The following is a 16804-nucleotide window of genomic DNA, read 5'->3' as shown; positions in this document are numbered from 1 at the left end:
CTCCCGGTCAACAAGAGAATCACCTTCCGTCTCCTCACCCACGCACACAAAGCCCTACACAACCAAGGCCCAAGATACCTCAACAGCCGCCTCAACTTCTACACTCCCACCCGCCAGCTACGATCGACCAGCCACGCCCTCGCCGCCGTCCCCCGCATCCGAAGAGCCACCACAGGAGGAAGGTCCTTCTCCTACCTGGCCGCCAAGACTTGGAACTCCCTCCCGACCCACCTCCGCCTGACCCAAGACCACCTCGCCTTCAGGAAGCTGCTCAAGACCAGGCTGTTCGAGCAGTAGCGGACCCCCCCTCCCCAAGCGCCTTGAGACCCTCCGGGTGAGTAGTGCGCTATATAAATGCTTTGATTGATTGATAGTAGTTCATGCATAATAGATGAGTTCTTGGAGAAATCAATAATCCTAGATAGGGAAAGTCCCATTCGGCTTAAGGGTCTGGTTTCTAAGTACTCGTTGTGACGTGGGATGGACGGATGTAGGTGACCATGCCTGTATTTGGTTAGCATGGCTAATGCCTAAATAAGGACTGGGATTCTATGCCTAAATAAGGACAATGAGAATTGTGCCTATATAAGGACATGATTCAGGGAAACCTATATACGGGTATCTAAATCGAAACACAACAAAATTAGGGGCAGTACTTTTAAAGCTGCTTTTGAAGCTGTTTACAATGGCATTTTGCCATTCTTAACGCATTGTTGCACCATACAGTTTGGCAAGCAGACCTTCTAATTTTCAGTTGGGAGATGGCGGTCAGCGCTGAATTAATCCACAATCTGTAGCTAGCAGCATCTACGGATACTTCCCCACTGAGGGGCCGATTACAATATCTTTCAGAAACTCTTTCGACTGAATCGGTTTCGGAATAATTTCCGAACGACGCGGGTTCTACAAGTCCGACCGACCGAGTACGATGCTTCCCAACACTGTTCGTTCCGACTTGCATTGACTTCAATGGGAGCCTGTGTTCTGAGCGAGAACACAGGCTCCCATTGAAAAAAGTGGTGGTTGGGGAAAACCATGCTCCCTGTGACGGGCACCCTATGGTGCGTGTCACACTGTTCATGGTTTAACAAAGTGTTAACTTGTGTACTCCACGGGCCCCCTACCGGAGACCTCAGGGTGAACGGGGGCCTGCTACGGGCCCCCATAGTCAGATTTTGTGTTGGGCAGACGGAATCGGAACAGCTGTCCGAATCGGGCCTCGTATCGCTCATTCGGAAACTGTGTCTATTGAGCTGTACGAATCGGCTCCGAACGACTTGGGCTGTCCGAATGCCGTTTGGAACCGATTCGGACAGCCCGAACAGGTTTCCTTGCATTGTAATCGGTCATCTGGAAAGGTGTCCGATTCAGTCGGAAACATAGGTTCCAAATCGGATTTACCGAATCCCGTTCGTAGCTTTTCCTAATCGACCCCTTAATGTTAAAGAAGTTGTACTGAGTGCACCAGCAAGATTGTGCTTTTTAATTTTTTACCAGAACTTGGACAGTTTGCTCACAGTGGCCTGCGGAGAGATATCAGTCAGCAAATTAAATTGGAATGGGATTGCCTTGCGATCTGACCCAATAAGAGATAGCAAAGGAGATACTTATAGGTAAGGGTGGTTCGAGAATATCTGATCTAAGATATAGCCTGAGTATGTGTAGGATTCAGGACAAGTTGAGCTTGATTAAGTGATTCCACGACTTATTAAAAAAAAGTATTGATAGGGGATTGGCAAGATTATCTGTGTGACTATTAGAGCCACTCATGAATGAACAGTCTGAGTATTTAAGCATGAAGGGAGCCAAGGTGTCTGCCATACATTTGATAATACTGGCGGGGAATTGTGAGGGTGGTAAATAGCACCCCAGAGAGAGCATAAATAGCTATTATGTTTTATCGTCAAATTCATTTTCTCTGCCTCTGGAAGTTTAAGGTGGTTATGTAATTTGCATTTAAAGTGTGAGTGGTCAATGATGGCTAATCCCACATCTGCAGTGCACACAGTGGGCAGTCTTGATGCGAAATTGAGTAGTATATGGGAACTGCTATACTGACGTCAGCTTGTGAGGATCATTAATCCAAATGTTGCTCACAAACAGTATGTCTGGATTGTGAGTGTTAATAAAGTCAAGAATATCCTCAAACTGCTTAGGCAAGGATCTAAGGTTCATAAAATAACAAAAAATCTTAGTGGTGGGCATCAGTTGCCTCGCATGATCAATCCCAGTCTAGTACAATTTTCCTTGTATTTCCAGTTCCCCCAGTGCTGCAACTGGGTCCTGATCCACTGTTGTCTTTTCTTGAGGTTTTACTAAATTATAATTATTGATGTTTTTCAGAGGATAGTTTTATGAAGTATTTTTTCTAGTTAAACTTGTCTAAGAAGCATAAACTGCCAATCATGTTCATAGACACATTTTAACTATATATCTTTCCAAACATGATCACCTATTTTCAATTTTCAAAAATGTGTAAAGCTATATCAGAGTCAGAGTAATGTTATTGTCTTGTATCTCTAAAAGACCCTACTCTACGACTTGAGTTGTATCCTCCTGAGGCAATTGTTTTTGCAGCAGTAATGTAGATTTACTTCTGTCTAGTTTGGGCTGGACTTTTCCTATTGGCACAGGACAAGGCAGATTAGAAATGGCTGGTCTCTGTCCAAAGAGGCCCAGTGGATGAACTCCGATGGATTAGAATGTGATTCAGGTGATGGCCAGTGGCTAAGATTAATTCAAGCATTCATTTTTTCACTCTGTTCTTTGTTGGAGTCTATTAAAAAAATCACGAACATGCAGAAAGGAGATGATACTAGGCCTGATTCACAAAAGTAAACTTAGACTAAGTTTAGACATAAAGTCTAACTTTACTACTACTAAAGTTAGACTTTTGGTCTAAATTTAGACTTAAAGTCTAACTTCAGTAGTAGTAAAGTTAGACTTTAGGTCTAAACTTAGACCAAAAGTCTAACTTTAGTAGTTGTAAAGGTAGACTTTAGGTCTAAACTTAGACTTCATGAGAGCCTCTCTCACGGTTATCCCCAAGCCGGGGAAGGACCGGACGCAATGCAGTTCCTACAGGCCGATATCACTTTTAAATGTAGACCTCAAGCTGTACACCGGGATCCTGGCGGCCCGATTGGCCCCCCACCTACCGGGCCTTATAGACCCGGACCAGGCGGGCTTTGTTCCGGGAAGGCAGACGGTGGACAACACCAAGCGGATAGTTCACCTCATAGAAAAGGCGTCACGGATTCCCGGGGAGAGAATGATGCTCTCAGTGGACGCTGAAAAGGCGTTTGACCGCATCCACTGGCCTTATCTGAAGCAGGTTCTGCTGAAGGTGGGTATAGGGGAGAAATTCCGCTCTATGATTCTCAATTGCTACAAATTCCCGACGGCGGTAGTGCGGGTAAATGGCTATAGCTCCAGGAGTTTTGACATCGAGAGAAGCACGAGGCAGGGCTGCCCATTGTCACCTCTGCTCTTCGCCCTGTATATGGAGCCCTTTGCCCAGAGGATACGTCACAATCCGGCGGTGAAGGGGGTGCGGTTTGGTGGCTTCACTCATGCCGTTAGCCTTTATGCAGACAACGTCATACTGTCGCTGGATGATCCGCTCTCTGCCCTTCCGGCATGTCTCGAGGAGTTGAACTCCTTTGCTACGGTGGTGGGCTTCAAAATAAACGTGGGGAAATCAGTGGCCTTGGATGTGTCTCTCACACCAGCTACCAGGACCTACTTACAAGGCCTTTTCCCGATGCTCTGGTCGACGGACCTGGTGCCCTATTTAGGGATCCAGCTAGCTCCCACCCTACCAGCTATGGTGGCGGCTAATTATGCTGCCTTGGGCAGGAAGATTCGGGAGGAGATAGGCCGGTGGGAACGCGGCGCCCTTTCGTGGCTGGGCAGAATAGCTGCCGTTAAAATGACTGTCTTACCCCAGATTCTGTATCTGTTTAGGGTGCTGCCGCTGCAGCCGCCTGTCGGCTGGATCCAGCAGACGCAGTCGGACCTGGGGCGTTTCATATGGCGGGACAAGAAGCCCAGGATGAAGAGGGCGCTCTCTATGCTGGCGCCGGAGGCTGGGGGTCTGGGGATTCCAGATCTCCGGAAGTACTTTCAAGCGGCACAGCTGCGCTACCTGGTGGAGGGGAGCAGGTGGGAATCCGACAAGCACTGGCTCTTTCAGGACCAGGCGGTGCCGGGCAGGCCCCTGCAGGAGGTGCCTTTCCTACATAGGGTTCACCGCCCTGCAAATCTATACGCCTCCTTTGTCACGAGGGTACCCCTGCGGGTCTGGGATGCCACCAACGCCACGCATGGCCTGACAACATTCCGTTCGCCACTCACGCCTCTGATTGATAACCCTGACTTTACCCCAGGACTGGAGAGGGGGGCCTTCGCTCACTGGCGTGCGGCGGGGTGTCGGGCCCTGTACCATATGTACAACCCGGAGGGGGTCGTCCCCTTCCTGCGCTTCCGACAGGTATACGCGCTCCCAGAGACTGAGAGGTTGCGTTACCTACAGATTCGCCATTGGGCGTTGCATCCACAGGTGCGGGAGACGGCCGATAGGAGACTCCTCCCTTATGAACGCTGGCTTCTAACTCGCACGTCCGACGCGAAGCTGATAACCGACCTTTATAAGCTTTTACAACCACCTTCCTCACACTTCTATAATCCAGGAAGGGAGCGCTGGGAGAGAGAATTGGGCAGGTCACTGAGTCACAAAGAATGGGAGCAGGTGGCATATAGGGCCAGGCACTCGGCATAACATATGGGACTCACTGAAACATTAACCAAAATATCGACATACTGGTACTACACCCCGGAGCGTGTACACGACATGGACCACAGCAAAGATAACGTCTGCTGGAGGGGATGCGGGCGGGTGGGCATGCTGACACACATCCTGTCCGCTCCTCGACTCTTACTGGAAAGAGGTGATAGACGATATCGACTCCCATTTTGACACTGAACTGCCACGCCTCCCAACATAAATATTACTAGGCCTCCCGAACGGGTTGATGTATCCCTTAAGATCTCTCAGGGGTAGGCAGATAGCTATTGCGCTGGGATCGGCGATGCAGAACATTCTCGCACACTGGCGCTCCACGACACTCCCCACTGTCACAGGCTGGCTTCATAGATTGTGGCATGTGCTGGGGATGGAGAAACTGTCGCTTACAGTGGCAGGGGATATAGAGCAGTTCAATGATCTCTGGCAGCCGTTTCAGTCCTTGCTGGTTACTGAATTTAGGGAACTGACCTGCCCGAGATATCTTCGCCTCTTGCGGCTTACGACGCTAGGGGAATCGGCCTCCTGAATGGACACGTGGCAGGGATCCTTCATGGGGGGCGGCGGGGGAGGGCGGGGATGATCAGACCCATGCACTGGACGAGGGGAGGGCTGGGGTTGGGGGTGTTGGGGTTGGGGTTCGGGGAGGGTGGTATGGAGGGGCTTTTTACGAATTTGGCAACACTGTTCATCTTCGAGTGTCATAGCGGACTAATGTTTTGTTGGAATGTTCTCTGAAGGGCCTCCTGCCCAGTATATAGCCTTCGCCGCAGTGACCTGACACCTTCTATGATTTGTATTGTTTGTCTCTATGTGTTGCACCAATAAAATACCATAAACCTAAACTTAGACTTCAGGGCTAAACTTAGACTTTCGGTTTGAGTTTACTTTTGTGAATCAGGCCCACTGTTCCCCTAGTATTGCTGGGGATATCAATATTCCAGTAACATTCTGGTGATTCAGAAGCCTCATTATAATGTTACATTGACTCTGCATTGCCTCTGAGATCCTGGTACACTCGGAGGGCCCGATTCACAAAGGTAAACAGGCCTGAAGTCTAAGTTTAGACCTGAAGTATAACTTTGGACCTGAAGTCTAAAGTTAAAGTTCAGGTCTAAAGTTAAAGTTCAGGACTAAAGTTAGACTTTAGGTCTGAAGTTAGACTCTAAGTCTAAACATAGACTTCAGGTCCAAGTTTACCCTTGTGAATGAGGCCCGCTATCTCAGAAGCACCAGCTACCACAGCTGGTCAGAATCCCACATCCTCATCGCCAGTCTCTCAGAGCCCACAGGAACCCTGGGAACGCCAAATCACCAAGTCTCACAAAATCACACTTACTCGACAAGTCTCTCTGTCCCCTCAGCGTCTATACTCTCAGACTTTTCCATGCTGAAATTCTCTCAAAGCCCCTCAACACTCGTAGACTCTTGGAACTCTCATTCCCCTGAGACACTTAGAGACACCCGCTTCCATGGGACGTCTCTTTATTATGTCAAGGAGTGCAGAAAGGTCAGCATCAATTGACTCTCAGAGCGTTCTGCAAGATTAGGCTATGGGACCTCCATCTCCTTTAGCCTCTTACAGCACCTAGCATCCATATACTGTAGGATATCTACCTTTATGCGGCATGCAGGGAACACATAGACTCTTAACCCCTCACCACTACTTGGCCTAAAGTGACCATTAAAGCCAACAAATTCTAAGAATCCACACCTAAAACATGTGCCCCCACATAATTAACAAACTCTGTGTGTACTTCCCACCACCCAAAAGCAATCCCAGCCAACAGCACACGTCGAATCCAAGAACCCTATCTTGACAAATCTCTGAGAAAATCCAACATCCATAGACTCTCAACCCCAAAACTGCTGTCCAAACATAACTGCAACAGTTCCCTCTCCAAAAAGAGTACTCAAAGTTCTAAGCAAATATAAATTCAAGGAATAGCAGCGCCCTTTCTCAAAGTTGTTGTAACTTCGCCATTTCTTTTTGCTCTTTTGCCTCTTAGGGACAGTTTCGATAGTGTCAGGAGACTTGCTCGGGCAGGTAGATAAAAGAACTGCCATGTCTAGGTGGAGCGGCAACGTGAAGAGTAAAAGTCAGGACTCCCCTACATCAAAGTGCTACAGCACGCACTAATCAATGCGCACTCTTAGGTTAAAAACTACTTAGAAATACGTGGTCTATATAATGCAGATTGTATTCATCGTGGAGACGTGGCTGCGAGATGAGTTCTCACTGGAAATTTCAATGGTGGGATATTGCATAATATACAGGAACAGGGCTGTCAAAATAGTAGGGTGTATGGCATGCAATTTTTTTTAAATGGTGATCACTTCTTTCGAGATTTTACTGATCACAGGAGCAGAAACCATAGCCGTTTATAGATCCATCTCGTCTCAAGCGTCTGGGAAAGGCACATATGATCTATGGTCCTCTGAGGCCTGCATCAGCATTTGCCTCTGCTTTCTTTAAAGTGATCACATCCTGCTTACTAAATTCAAATAAACTTATCATCCTGGAGATCTAAACATTCATGGAAACAATTTAGCAGACACAGATGGAAAATCTGTCATACAATTGAGCGGGAAAACGTAAATTCGCTTAACACAGGACCCAACCATAAAGCAGATCATATCTTAGACCTACTTTTAAGCGTGCATTATTGTAGCTTACTGGAGGTTACCCCCCTAATTTGGACAGACCATTACTGGCTGACCTTCGATGTGCTAGTGGGCCAACATACAAAGCCCAATGCCCAAAAACAGGCAACCTAACAAGGTAAATTCTACTACTTGGGCTACTTCCTTGAAAAGGGTTTGTCCAGTCTTGAGTCAATGTGACCCGGCTTTCAAGATGGAGGCAAGTGACGCAAAGATATCTTTTTCTTTAGACACGTTGGTCCCATATGAAAGATTGTGGCTGTAAAGAACATCTCCTTCCAAGCCAGGGTACAATGCTGACTTAAAAGCTATGAAGCTAGGCTGCAAAAGAATAGAAAGGATATGGAGGAAAAGCTGTCTCCCTTCAGAAAAATCTTTATATGAAGTACATTACAAAACTACTAACACTCAGTAAGGATCATGAGGGCAGATTTCACCAAAAAGATAATAGCTAAGCTCAAAGAATCCCACTAGAGAGTCCTTTATGTTGTATAGACGTTTGGTTTGCCCTATCACTGAATGTAATTCTTTCATTCCATCACAGGGATTATGTAACAAAATATCTGAATTTTTCCAAAGTAAAATTGTCAAGTTTGTGGGCAAATTCTCGGCCCTCCCTGACAGTAAGGAGAAGACAGCAACAACCCTAAGTAGAGAATTATGGACCATATTTGACCATGTAAGACAGAACGAAGCGGAACAGGTTTTTACCTCCATGACCTCCTCTTCGCCATTAGTTGTTGGACCTATTCAACAGAGTGTACGGGAGGCACGTTAGAAATTAGTGATGTCCAGGCCCCCTGCCAGTGGCCTACAATGCTTTTATCTGCTTTCAAAATGTATTTTGTTGACTCCGAACACCTGTTAAATACAAAATAATTATATATAAAAACAAGCATTTACAATGCAATAGGCCTCGCAATGACATTGTTTTGAGCTATTGGCATTGAAAATGTTATTGCATTTTTTTCCCTTCGGGAAGTAATGGCGTTGCAAATGACAATGACCCCCGCATACAGACATACATAGAAACCGCACTACAAACGGGCACACATGCATGCACACGCTGACAAACACACACACCCCGTGAGACAGACACACTAATACACAGAGGCACACGGGTGCACCGAAGCACGTTATCACACACGCAGGCACACTGAGTCACAGGCACACTGACGCTTTGGGTCTGGCAGACTAGCCAACACACCAGACACTGTCACACTGAGTAGAGGCGCACACATGCTGAGAGGGATGTTTTAATTATCAAGCCCAAGGTGCTCACTGTAAAAGTCAAGAGGAGTGGAAGACTGACTTGACATTATAAAGTTGAAACTAAGGAGTTACACACGTCTGCAACATATTTTGTGTCAAGAACACATATACCGGAGACCTTGACCCGATGCACTTCCATTGTGAGCCTGGGGATGCTGATGGTAAGTGCTGCACTTTCCAACATCATCCTCAGGCCCGGGGTGGGTGTTGGTAATGATGATATATAGACTCACCATCTGGAAAGGCTGTAAGTGCCCGGGGGAGGTTGTGTAAATCACAGAATTCTTCCGGTATTTCTCATTTCTCCATTTATTTTTCCTTCCTCTCCTCTATCCTGATTTCTCTCCAGCTCTAGTTCCTTTCTTTTTTGCCCTCTCTTTCTTTCTCTGCTTTTTACCTTCGTTTTTTTCCCGTATTCATTCTTTTTCTACTTGTTTTCAGCCTTAACTTCTTTCCATGTCTTTATTGTTTCTCCTACGTTATTCTTTCTCTGTCTTGTTTTCTTGTTGTATTCACTTACTGTACATTCCTCGTTCTTTTTCTCCACTACTCTCCTTTCCTCAATGTTTCTCCTTCTTTGTTTCTTTCATATTTTCTTTTTTGTTCTACTCTTTCTTATCCCATCTCTTGTTTGCCCTTTACTCATTTTTCCTCCTTTTCTCATTTGCTTTTTTCTTGATTTTTTTGCACTAAAACCCTTGAAGCACCTAAATGCAAGTGTACCTTCTATTGCTGAAACAAATTTAGAAATGTACTACTTAAAGCTTCATATTGTTTATAAAAAACAAAATAATTATGGTTTATCACAAATGGAAATGCTTACAAAATGAATAGTATACCTGGAGTCATATCTGTAATAAATCAGCGAAAGTGACTGCTACATAACACTCCACTCCTGAGATCTCTGGCTGGAAAGGAACTTCTCTAGACACAACAGGGCTGCTGGGCTCTTGTGAGAGAATAGTTTCCTCTCTCTCCGTGCAACGAACCCCAGAGCCTCACATTATGCATGGCTGCAGTCCTAAACATACCCAACATGGCCAGTCCTGCGCCCGTTGCCTCCCCTTCGCCAATCCACTGGCACCCAATCTCCTTGGCAGCGATGAAGTGGCGGGCTGCCATGCCAGCAGAAATGTCTGCTGTGAAGTAGTTTGTGTGGGGACAGCCTCTCTGAACCCTACCCCACCGCAAACCAGACTTCCTTTGGGCACAAACAAGCGCCTGCCAAACGATTCCGTTCTACAGGGGAGAAAAGCAAGGGGTTTAGCGAAGAGGCAGGGGAGGGGGAATAGAAGGAAATTAGGATTGGGCGGACTGAAAAATGGGAGGAGGAAGCGCGCAAGGAAGGGAAGGAGGGAGAGCTAGGAATGGTAGCTCCGAGAAGAGGGGCTGTAGGAGGGGAGGAATAGAAGAAATGGGGAAGGCGGGACAGGGCGTGGGCGGGATAAAGGCAAGAATGGTGAACATGAGAGGCAGTGTCTCTCTTCCCATTCCTCACTCCCATTCCTTTGCCACTCTATTTCTCGGCATGAGTCTTCGTGCCCCTTTATCGCACTTTCCCGCCATTTCCCACCCCCTTCTGTCTGTTCCTTTCCTCCTCCCACCATCACTCAGCGCCCCTTTCTAGCCCTGATGCTGTTTCCCCTTTTGCTTGTGATTCCGTTGTTTACAGAGCACGGCTCGGTGACTTAGAAGCGCGCCCGGACAGAGAGGTCCCGCCGCCCCACTCACACCCGAGGGCTGCAGTGCATGGGAAATCAATATTTTTTTTTTTGCATCTTTTATATAGCGCAAACTCGACCCGAAGGTATTGGAGCTCTGTACATGAGCACCGTATTTACATTACATATTCAGGCAGGGGGAGATTAAGTGATTTGCCCAGAATCACAGGATGTGGACGCGAGGCTCGAACCCTGGTTTCCAGCACCAAAGTCGTCAGTCTACACATACAGAGCGGGGCTGAGATGTTCATGGATGAAATGCATACGTGGCAACATTTTAGAGCAGGCAAGTGAGGGGGAAATTCTAACAAGTGCTCCCATGACGTTTTCGTTTGGCTTTTTCTGCCATCCCACTTGGACGGCCTCACCTGCTGAAAGGTTTCTTATCTTTATGGGGCCATGTGTTTGGCCCCATAAAGATAAGAAACCTTTCACGACAAATGGGAAGGCAGACATGCCCGTCCAAATGGGACGGCTCAGAAAGCCGAGCAATTACGTCACCAACAGCTCTTTTCCAATGGCTGGCCACCGTTTAGCATAAACGGTGACGCCAGCCAATGGAAAAGAGGGGCGGGGCTTAATGCCCTTTACTAAAAAAATCCCCATATCATTAAATCTCGCCAGCGAGACTGTGCATGTGCGCAGCCTACGCCAGGTGAGACCTAAAAAGAAAGTGAAGATTTTAATTCCACCACTAGCAACCCAATGTAACTCCCATTTAAGTTCAGTTTATGTATCCCTGAAATGGAAGGCGGTCATGGTCACTCTACACTTCTCTCTTGACTAGAATGTGCCATCAAACTACCGTCCGATTCCACTGTTACTCCTACATCCCAAACTGTCTAAATCACTTAGACGCCAAACTGTCTAATTGCGCAGGCAGCCCTACCATCTGCTACATAGAGTTCAACCAGGTTTTTGCAAAGGTATCTAACAAAGGAGATTAGACAGACTAGAGATCAAGATGGAGGGTGCACTCTGATTCGGTTAGAACTGATAGCAGCATTTGAAACGATTTCACACTCCATTTTGCTCAGACCTTTGATAGAAATTGGTATTGCATGAAAGGTCTTGGAACGGTTTGCTTCCTTTCTTCAAGACCGACCCCAAACGATGAAGTTAAATTAAAATTTCTCAACTCATAAATCCATTATATCGGGTGTGTAACAGTACTTGGTGTTTACTCCCAGTATATTTAACCTCTTTGTGGCCCATCTGATCGAGTCTTTTGGCATCTCTTTCTAAACCTATGCAGACAATACCCAGTTAATAGTAGGGGTGAGCGGAAAAACTCAGTGGAGTTACATGAAATCACTGCAAGATTTTGCAGAGTTTCGTGAACGGGAAGAATTTGGCACATTGAGCTGCTCGTGCTGATTTTTAGCTCAGGGAGCTCATTTGACACGGAAAAATCAATGCAACTAACACCCGGCGGCATGTTAGAAGGTTTCTGCTTCTCAACTTGATTTAGCTGCCGCTGCAGTAGATTTTCTACTTGAGCAGCAGTTTTCTCACCGTGAACGGTCGTGACCACTTGCGATCGCCTGCGTTGGGGAAATCTCGCCAGGTGTCCAACTGAAATTCGCACTAGGGACACCAAATCTCGCTTATGCTCACCAACTTACTGTTGGCAAGCCGTGCACAAGAAAAAACTCTGCCACATGGTGGTTGGCGAAATTTAGCTGGAACTCCGTGTTAAATGTGTAATGCAGAGTGGCCGAAACTCCGCCGATAGAGCGGAATTTACTGCCCACCCTAGTTAATAGTCAGATTGAATGGGGATATAGCTAGGGCAGTGACTAATTTTAGAAACTGCTTGCAAGAGGTGGCCAAATGGATAGAGGTTAACGCCCTTGCCCTGAGCGGAGGTAAGACTGATGTGGTGGTTTTCTTTCCAGATTCAGCCTAGTCCAGACTGGTAACCAGAGAGCTTGGGGACACTCTCTGTCTCTGCTCCTCATGCACAAAATCTTGATTTTCACTTGGAAAAGGACCTACATTTTGCAGAATATGTGAAGTTCATCCATACCATATAATTCCTGTTTCTTTAAGTAATCAAGAACATTCCACCTTACATTCCCCACTCAGCAAGGAAAGACGTGTTTCAGGCATTGTTCATATCCAAAGTGTACTTTTGAAACACACTTTTAGTAGTGGCACCGCAACATCTCTCACATAATTTTCAGTTGTTGCAAAATGCCATGGCCAGGCTCTTAGGAGAGACTCGCCCATTAGTGCCCATCTATAGAACTTGCAGTGGCTCCCATACATAAAAGATGTCTTTTTAAGGCATTATGTTTATGCTATAAATCGATCTATCAGAACAGAAAGGGCACATACACGAAGGCACTCTTTTCTGGGTATACTCCTCAGTGGACCTTAGATCCATACATAGATTTCAGATGGTCATCCCCAAGATTTAGGAAAGTGAGACAAGGGGGCTGTTCAACGACGACCACTAGAGTGTGGAATACCTTACCATTAGTGGTCAGCAAGAAAGATAATGACCTCACATTTAGGAAAAAATATTAAAACCTTCTCATTCACTTATAACGATGAATTGATTCAGTCTTTCTAAGGCCTGCAGTCCCCCAGGTTTCAGGGCATACTATAGTCTTTCCTGCCCATAATCCAAGATTTATGTGGAAAGGATTGAGCTTTTTTTCCTACTATAGCGCCGGGACACTTCTCTGGAAGTAGTTGTGGCGCTTTATAAACGGCTAACTCAAATTAAATCAAATCAAGGTGATTAGAACTACCAGCACCCAAAACTCACCTCTTTGTTAAGGATTAGTAGGCGCCCCTGTTTCCTTGTCGGGGTATCACTCGTCCAGGGCTCTCCCACCCCCAGGCTTCCAGCCTGCCATCTCCCAGGCAGTCATTTTCCAGCTCTCCGCCTTCAGATTTTTAGGACCCTATCTGGGTCCTACATTCTTCACTGCCTCCTCGAGGGCTTTTCCTTCATAGAGCCAATGACCCGCTCTCTATCTCTCGTCAGTCAATCAGTCAGTGGCAACTGGCAGCCAAACACAAAACATGTGTAGCCCAGGCACGGCCCTCTCCCTAAAGCGATCTCCATCCACCACTGGCTCGGGTGCAATCGCCCATCAATCAGGGAGACCTCGGCAGCACTGCCGATCCCAAACACTGCCGGCCGATGGTATCAGCCTGTGCCCCTGGGGCTCCGTCCTGCTGGACAAACACCAATCCAAGAGGCATTGAGAGACACCGTCATATGCAGATAAAGTACAGTGCTTGGTATCAGTTACAGCGCCTAGCTTTCCACCAATAGCGCCCACTGGCCTTCCAAGCCCCGGCCAGCTCTCGGTCTGCATTGTCCAGCTTTCCACCGCAGCACCGAGGTTTCAAGACACTGGTCTCCGCTTTCCGCCAGCAGGGCCCAACTTTTTCAACCTGCGTTTCTACCATCGTGCCTACCTTTCAAGGTGCAATGACCACAATTTGAACTACAGTGCCAAGATTTCAACGTCCAGTGCGAGGCTTTCAACTTTGAACACCCAGCGTGCAAACCCCAGTGCCCAGCTTCCCATTCACAACGGCACATTCCAAAGCGCCCGGCTTTCTACTCACAGTGGCTAATGTACATTTCAAAGCGCCCAGCTTTCTATTCACAGTGGCTAATATACATTTCAAAGCGCCCAGCTTTCTACTCACAGTGGCTAATGTACATTTCAAAGCGCCCAGCTTTCTATTCACAGTGGCTGGTGTACATTCTTATGCGCCCAGCTTCTTATTCACAATAGCTGGTGTACATTCTAAAGCGCATGGCTTTCTATTCAAAGTGGCTAATGTACATTTTAAAGCGCCCCGCTTTCTATTCACAGTGGCTAGTGTACATTTTAAAGCGCCCAGCTTTCTATACTCAGTGGCTAGTGTACATTCTAAAGAGCCCAGATTCTTATTCACACTGGCTAGTGAACATTCTAAAGCGCCCAGATTCTTATTTACAATGGCTAGTGTACATTCTAAAGTGCCCAGCTTTCTATTAACAATGGTTAATGATACATTTTAAAGCACACAGCTTTCTATTCACAGTGGTTAGTGTACATTTTAAAGCGCCCAGCTTTCTATTCACAGTGGCTAGTGTACATTCTAAAGCGCCTAGCTTTCTATTCACAGTGGCTAGTGTACATTCTAAAGCGCCCAGCTTTTAATTCGCAGTGGCTAGTGTACATTCTAAAGCGCCCAGCATTCTATTCACAATGGCTGGTGTACATTCTAAAACTGCCAGCTTTCTCTTCATAGTAGCTAGTGTACATTCTAAAGCGCCCAGCTTTCTATTCACAGTGGCTGGTGTCCTTTCTAAACTGCCCAGCTTTCTATTCACAGTAGCTAGTGTACATTCTAAAACGCCCAGCTTCTTATTCACAATGGCTAGTGTACATTCTTAAGCGGCCAGCTTCTTATTCACAAAGGCTGGTGTACATTCTAAAGTGCCCAGCTTCTTATTCACAATGGCTAATGTACATTCTAAACTGCCCATCTTTCTATTCACAGTGGCTAGTGTACATTCTAAAGCGGCCAGCTTTCTATTCACAGTGGCTGGTGTATATTCAAAAGCGCCCAGCTTCCTATTCACAGTGGCTGGTGTACATTCAAAAGCGCCCAGCTTTCTATTCACAGTGGCTGGTGTACATTCTAAAGCGGCCAGCTTTCTATTCACAGTAGCTAGTGTACATTCTAAAGCGCCCAGCTTTCTATTCACAGTGGCTGGTGTACATTCAAAAGCGCCCATATTTCTATTCACAGTGGCTGGTGTACATTCAAAAGCGCCCAGCTTTCTATTCACAGTGGCTGGTGTACATTCTAAAGCGGCCAGCTTTCTATTCACAGTGGCTGGTGTACATTCTAAAGCGGCCAGCTTTCTATTCACAGTAGCTAGTGTACATTCTAAAGCGCCCAGCTTCATATTCACAATGGCAAGTGTACATTCTTCAGCGCTCAGCTTCTTATTCACAATGGCAAGTGTACATTCTTCAGAGCCCAGCTTCTTATTTACAATGGCTAGTGTACATTCTAAAGTGCCCTGCTTCTTATTTACAATGGTTAGTGTACATTCTAAAGTGCCCTGCTTCTTATTTACAATGGTTAGTGTACATTCTAAAGTGCCCAGCTTCTTATTTACAATGGCTAATGTACATTCTAAAGTGCCCTGCTTCTTATTCACAATGGCTAGTGTACATTCTAAAGTGCCCTGCTTCTTATTTACAATGGCTAATGTACATTCTAAAGTGCCCTGCTTCTTATTCACAATGGCTAGTGTACATTCTAAAGTGCCCTGCTTCTTATTTACAATGGCTAGTGTACATTCTAAAGTGTCCAGCTTCTTATTTACAATGGCTAATGTACATTCTAAAGTGCCCAGCTTCTTTTTTACAATGGCTAATGTACATTCTAAAGTGCCCTGCTTCGTATTGACAATGGCTAGTGTACATTCTAAAGTGCCCTGCTTCTTATTTACAATGGCTAATGTACATTCTAAAGTGCCCTGCTTCGTATTGACAATGGCTAGTGTACATTCTAAAGTGCCCTGCTTCTTATTTACAATGGTTAGTGTACATTCTAAAGTGCCCAGCTTCTTATTTACAATGGCTAATGTACATTCTAAAGTGCCCTGCTTCTTATTTACAATGGCTAATGTACATTCTAAAGTGCCCTGCTTCTTATTCACAATGGCTAGTGCCACGGTTTACAAATGAAGACTAAAGTTAATTTGTGCCAAGCATTTGCTGCACGCTGGATTTACCTCAGCCTCAGATCACTGCAGGTTATCATATTGACTGACAGAATGCTTTGTTTGGTTTGTAGATAGGGCAGACGTGTCCCAAGGGCATTGCAGCGCTTTACATGGGCGCCAGGTTACATGACCCAAGGTCAGATACTTATTTTTAAGGCACTGGAAGATTAATTAATAAGTGACTGGTTTTGCTCAGAATCACAGGATGTTTGAGCGGACGCCGGGACTCAAACCTGGTTCCCTAGTTCCGATGTCGGTACGACCTCGCCCTCTCCTATTTCTCATTATGGCACAAGTTGAACATAGAGAGTTCATGGCAGCAAATGGGGAAATTGCCTTAGAAAGCAATCATTAAGGGGAAAAGCTGTGCGTTTACAACTGTGAACTCAGACTCCTGCCTTCTACTTTAAGCACTGTTAGAATCTAAATGACAATAAAACAGCGAAGGTAAATTAGCGTCTCTTTGATTTAATCATTTTAAGCTGTATTTTCATTTCTTTAAGTTGTCCTCATCTTTTTGTTAACTGAGATACGTAGGCCTTTCGTTTGTCGCATTGCGAGTCTTGCAATGTGCTTCAAGTTCCG

At 46.0% G+C, this 16804-nt stretch overlaps 1 long non-coding RNA gene across 1 annotated transcript in view; it reads right to left on the bottom strand.

Annotated features, from left to right (window-relative positions):
* The window catches only part of LOC146867946 (uncharacterized), a 102043-nt gene extending 88631 nt beyond the window's left edge, over nt 1–13412 (bottom strand). Inside the window, exon 1 of the long non-coding RNA XR_014966164.1 lies at nt 13238–13412. This is a non-coding gene — a long non-coding RNA (uncharacterized LOC146867946). The remainder of the gene's footprint in view (nt 1–13237) is intronic.
* Nucleotides 13413–16804: the final 3392 nt, after the last annotated feature.

Source organism: Triturus cristatus, chromosome 1_2 (genome assembly GCF_964204655.1).
Source record: "Triturus cristatus chromosome 1_2, aTriCri1.1, whole genome shotgun sequence".
Lineage (NCBI taxonomy): Eukaryota > Metazoa > Chordata > Amphibia > Caudata > Salamandridae > Triturus > Triturus cristatus.
This window is presented reverse-complemented; position numbering and strand designations above follow the sequence as displayed.